Genomic DNA, 5,350 nt, shown 5'->3' with positions numbered 1-5,350 from the left:
AAACATTAATATGTCGCTGCTGCACATTCATGAGCATGTTTCGATCAGCTGGAGACCTCGTCAAGCGATATAGCTTATACGAAAGCTAAGTCTGTAATCTGTTTTGTTTAAAATAGCTAGTAAGAAGAATTATGATCTGCCTTAGTGCCTTTCTGTCTGTCAGGATGGTCGAGCAGTCTAAGGCGCCAGACATTTTGCGATAATAATTACTTTTTAGTCGAATAAAAATATAAATTAAAAAAAAACAGAAAACGTTGTTAGAAGTGGGATTCGAACCCACGCCCACATTCGTGGACCAGAATACTCATAATCCTGGTTAAGGAAATACAATTCCTTGAGTCTGGCGCCTTAGACCGCTCGGCCATCCTGACAGACACGAAAGAGTGTGTGTGTGGGGGGGGGGGGTAACATAATTCTACTTCCTATTGTTAGCTATTTTAAACGAAACACAGTTTTGTTGCAATTTGATAGCTTCGATATCGTTCTCTCTCTCTCTCTCTCTCTCTCTCTCTCTCTCTCTCTCTCTCTCTCTCTCTCTCACACACACACACACATACTCTCTTATTTTCCCACATCCACACGCACACCACAACACAATTTTTAATTCCGTTCTGACAAATCGAGAAGGAGGGTGGGTTTTGTTAAAGGGTCTGGGAAGAAAAACAGTCATAATACGTAATGCTCCTCCCCACGAGGGCAGAGTTAGATACAAGGTCGGTTTTTAAGGTGGGGAAAATCGAACTCCCCCCCCCCAAAAAAAAGGGAGCACTCTTGATACGAACAAAAATAAAAATTGTCTCAGTCATGAAGGATTTCTCCTCCACTGACCGAGGATAGAAAAGGTGAAGTGTTAGCACTGTAGCAGCACTCAGCAGTAGCATCATAACAGATACTAATTTTAGTCATAATTGTCATTGTCAGTCGTCATCGTTGATTCAGATGTCAGGAAAGTGGTTTCCAACATGGGACCAAGAATTACTTTAGTAGGGAAGGAGTGGCACGGTTACGTTTTGGGAAGCAAGCATCGAACTAATATCAATTGATTTTCCAACAATATTCGGTCGTATTTGTAAATTTAACAAAATAATATATAATCAATATATTTATAAACCAAATAAAAACAATGCTCTCTCTCTCTCTCTCTCTCTCTCTCTCTCTCTCTCTCTCTCTCTCTCTCTCTCTCTTTCTCTCTGTGTTTGCGAGTCTGTTCGTTCTCTATGGGCTCGTAAACAGGTGGGCCGATTTTATTTTAAAAAATCACACGAAGGTATTTGATGTGTCCGTAGGTTTTTGATGTGACGTAGGTTTTCCATGGAAATGCGTCCGATAAGTATCGAAAATCAAGAATCGAAAAAAATCCGAAGGAAGTCCGATTTTGACCAAAGTTAACGCTTTCATACATCCTAACATAATCAGTGCGTTTTGAGAAGTTTGATCACCCGCACAGGTCCATCCTTCAAAATCAACTGTAGATTCTTTTATAAGATAGGGGCGCATTCGGATTGAATATTTCTTTTTAGAGCACACTTGAACCATGATACTTGACTCTTATTCATTTAACTTTAATTCATTATGTAAAATAATTTCATAAAACGAACAGTTGGTTCTTTGCTAAGACTGAGGCGCGTTTGAATTGAATGTTTCTATTTAGGGGACAATTGGACGATGATACTTGAGTTTAGCATTTGAAAATTTTATTCAAGCCATTATATAATTTTTTTTATAAAATCAACAGTAAGTTCTCTACAGTGCAATATAGACTACAATTTATTGTGGACTAAGTGATTGCGGAGAGGCATGTTGGTTGGTTGGTTGTTTTTGTTTTACGGCATATCAACCTTTTTCAGGTTATTTAATGCCGAATCTAGTGATTTCGAGGAACGATTTTTTAATGGAGTATATTTGTTTTTTAAGTCGGATTCTATTTAACCCACAGTTGGGACCCTGACAGGTACAGGCAATGGCAATTAAAGGGTGGCTCCACACTCCCCAAGGCTTAAACATGGGGCCTCACCCTCGGATATAGTTTTAGGTCATATTCAGGACCGGAGAGGCATGTGAGTCCTCAATTAGAGACGCCAATCAATCGATTTGATTGGAAATTGGGCTCACTGATTTCGATGGCAATAAATATATGAGAGAGTGGAACATTTGTTGGTTCTCATTAAATTCCGGTCTCTCTGTTAGTGTGTGTATATATATATATATATATATATATATATATATATATATATATATATATATATATATATATATTACAATAGAAAAACGTGCGTATGAAAAGTAATATGGTTAAACTTAAACATGGGCAAATAAAGGACTAGTTGTTAAAATTGGAAAAGAAAAGGACAATATATTCTAGGGCAAAAATATAATAAATTTATAACTTAAAATATTTCAGCATTAAAAACTGATCATATAATGTTATAAATTGAATATTTTTTTACAATTCTTAATGCTGCAATATTTTAAGTTATGAATTTATTATATTTTTACTACAATATCTTGTCCTTTTTCTTTTCCAGTTTTAACAACTAGTCCTTTACTTTTCCATGTTTAAGCTTAATCATATTACTTTTCATGTTCGGATTTTTCTGTTGTAATCCATGATTTTTCTAGGCATCTAGTAAATTCACTTGTTTTTTTTTTTTTTAATTTCAGTCTTATTTTTTGCCCCATAAACATAACATACACAATTTTATATATATATATATATATATATATATATATATATATATATATATATATATATATATATATATATATATTATAAATATATATATATATATTTTATATATATATAAATATATATAAATATAAAAATATACATATATTTTTTTATTACACATATGTAATAACAATGTACGGCACTCGTCTGCTTTCAATAAAATCCTCCAATTATCTCCCTTTCATTCTTTCATTTTCTCTGTTTCACTTGTTACTTCTCTTTTCACGAGAGCGGTGAATTGGTAGCAACAGTAGTCGCTGAAGCAATGTGATTGCTATGGAAACCAGTCATAAAAAACGTCGCTCACCTCCTTACGTTTTTTTACGATTTTGAACACGAGTAAATTCATCATAACTTTTGTTTTACTGAACGAAAATTGAAAATTTTTTCACAATATATCCGAGAAGGTGATCTATAAACTGTAATAAGTGTTTGAAATTTGGTCGAAAAAAAAAATGAGTGAGCGGTGAAGCTTTAAAACAGTTTTCAATGACTAAAACTGACACTTAACCATATCTTGAAGCACGGTAGTGTTTGAATGATAATTTTGAGAATCAATTTCCTTCTGAGAATTTATAGAATTGGGAGAATCGATTTTATTTTGAGAATATATATAAATTTGAAAATCAATGTAATTTTGCGAATTTAATTTTACGGATAAAGACCTTTTGATAATTGATTTTAAGAATTTATTTGATTGTGAGAATTGTTAGGGTTGAGACTTACTTTGTGATATGTTAGTAAATAGGCCCAAATAAATGAACGAACGCAAAAAAGACACTAGCATCTATAAGCTATTCTCTTTCTTTCTCTATTTCTTCGGTTTACTTCTTCTTAACTCCTTTTCATTTCTTTCTTTTTTTTTACCGAATGAGAATGGGACGCATTTAAATCTGTGTGCTACTTCCGCATAATCGTAGATCCACACTCAAAAAAAAAAAAAAAAAAAATTATCTCACATATAGGTGTGAACTCACCAATTTTCATGTTTTGTTTGTTTTTTTTACAGAGGAATCACCACTTATCAAGGTCCGGAGGCCACTCGAGGATAAGTGTTAATGGTTATACATTAGTCAATGTGATTATAGCGTAGTAAACATAAGTAGTGGGAATTTTGTAAATTGGATTACTTAGGGAGACGGTTCATCAAGAACTTGTTTACATTGGACTTGAAGACAATCAGACTGTTTTTTTTGTTGTTTTTTTTTTACATGGAGGTCACCACTCATCAAGGCCCGGAAGCCACTCGGGGATAAGGGTTATTGCGTGTACAGTAATCAATGGGATAGTATCGTAGTAATCATTAGTACTGAAGATTTGATTGAGTGTCTTACTAAGGGGACGGTTTGTCAGGAATTTGTTTATGTTGGACTTGGAGACAGGTGGGAAACAGGCAAATGGAAGAGAGTTCCACAGGCGTGCAGTTCTAAGAAAGAAGCTCTGCTCATGGAATCTACGTTTGGATTTAGGCACAGATAAAGAGTGGAGAACATTAATGACAGTAGTTTTGGCTAGACGGGTGTTTTTCGTGAAAGATTGGCAAGGGGGGACCAGATTGGAGCTCAGACGAGCACTTGCCATGGAAATAATAATAAAACAAAGACAGGCTCGCAACATCTCTTCTGTGGGAGAGAGGCTGCAGGGAAGAGAAAAGGGCATCCCCACTAACCACGAAGTTTATTTTGTACTCTGTCAAGGCAAGATAGGCTGCTTTTAGCAGCTCCTGCCCAGATGTGCCAGCAGTACTCCATCCTTGGACGTACTTGGCTTTTATACAGATAGAGAATTGCATCAGTAGTGAGATATCTTCTAGAGCGGTAGAAGGATCCCATTTTCCCAGCATCCTTGGCAACAGACTTGATGTACGTGTTCCATTTCAGATCAGGAGTAAAGGTCAAACCCAAAAGCTTGTCAAAACATGGAGCCTCCCCAAGACGAGAGCCATCCATTTCAATTGTTGCCAGATGGGGATCAGAGCGTTGATGATCTAAGGATAGAAGCTTGGTTTTGGATGCATTAAAAGTAACCAGCCACCTCTTCCCCCACTGTACTACGCGCTCAAGATTAGAGGAGAGAGAATCCGAGAGAACTTTGTCATATACGGCCTTTGATGTGTTGCATAGATGGTCGTGTCATCAGCATAGATGTCAACGAATGATTTAAGTATGTGTTTTGGGAGATCATTGATGTAGATAAGGAAGAGAGTTGGGCCTAGGATGGACCCTTGAAGGACTCCAGTATTAATACTGAGAGTCTCTGATTTCTGTCCATCAACCACTACTCTTATGAGCCTATCTGGGAGAAATGATTTAATAATTGAGAAAACATTTCCAGTAATACCGTAGCTGGAAATCTTGTGAAGTAGGTCATTCTGCCATACCTTATCGAAGGCCTATGATATGTCAAGAGCAATTGCCCTAGAAAGGAAGCCTTTGTCAAGAGATTCACTAATCCTCTGAGATATAACCGTTGCACATCTGCTGTAGATCTTGTGGAGCGGAAACCATATTGCATGTCACTAAGAAGGTTGTTTCTACTGAGGTGGTTGACTACTTCTTTATTTAATATGGATTCTAACAACTTACTCATGACACACAGGAGACTTATTAGTCTGTACTGAGA

At 36.0% G+C, this 5,350-nt stretch overlaps 1 non-coding gene across 1 annotated transcript; it reads right to left on the bottom strand.

Annotated features, from left to right (window-relative positions):
• Positions 1–255: 255 nt before the first annotated feature.
• Trnal-caa (transfer RNA leucine (anticodon CAA)) lies at positions 256–371 on the bottom strand. Its single transcript has 2 exons — positions 334–371; positions 256–301 (listed from the first exon to the last, which is right to left on the bottom strand). It is a non-coding gene; the product is annotated as a tRNA-Leu (tRNA).
• Between the last annotated feature and the right edge of the window lie 4,979 nt (positions 372–5,350).

The sequence above is a fragment of the Euprymna scolopes genome, chromosome 40, assembly GCF_053919585.1.
Source record: "Euprymna scolopes isolate OS-2025 chromosome 40, ASM5391958v1, whole genome shotgun sequence".
In the NCBI taxonomy this organism is placed as follows: Eukaryota; Metazoa; Mollusca; class Cephalopoda; order Sepiida; family Sepiolidae; genus Euprymna; species Euprymna scolopes.
Note: the sequence above shows the minus strand (reverse complement) of the source record. Positions and strands in the feature narration are given on the sequence as shown.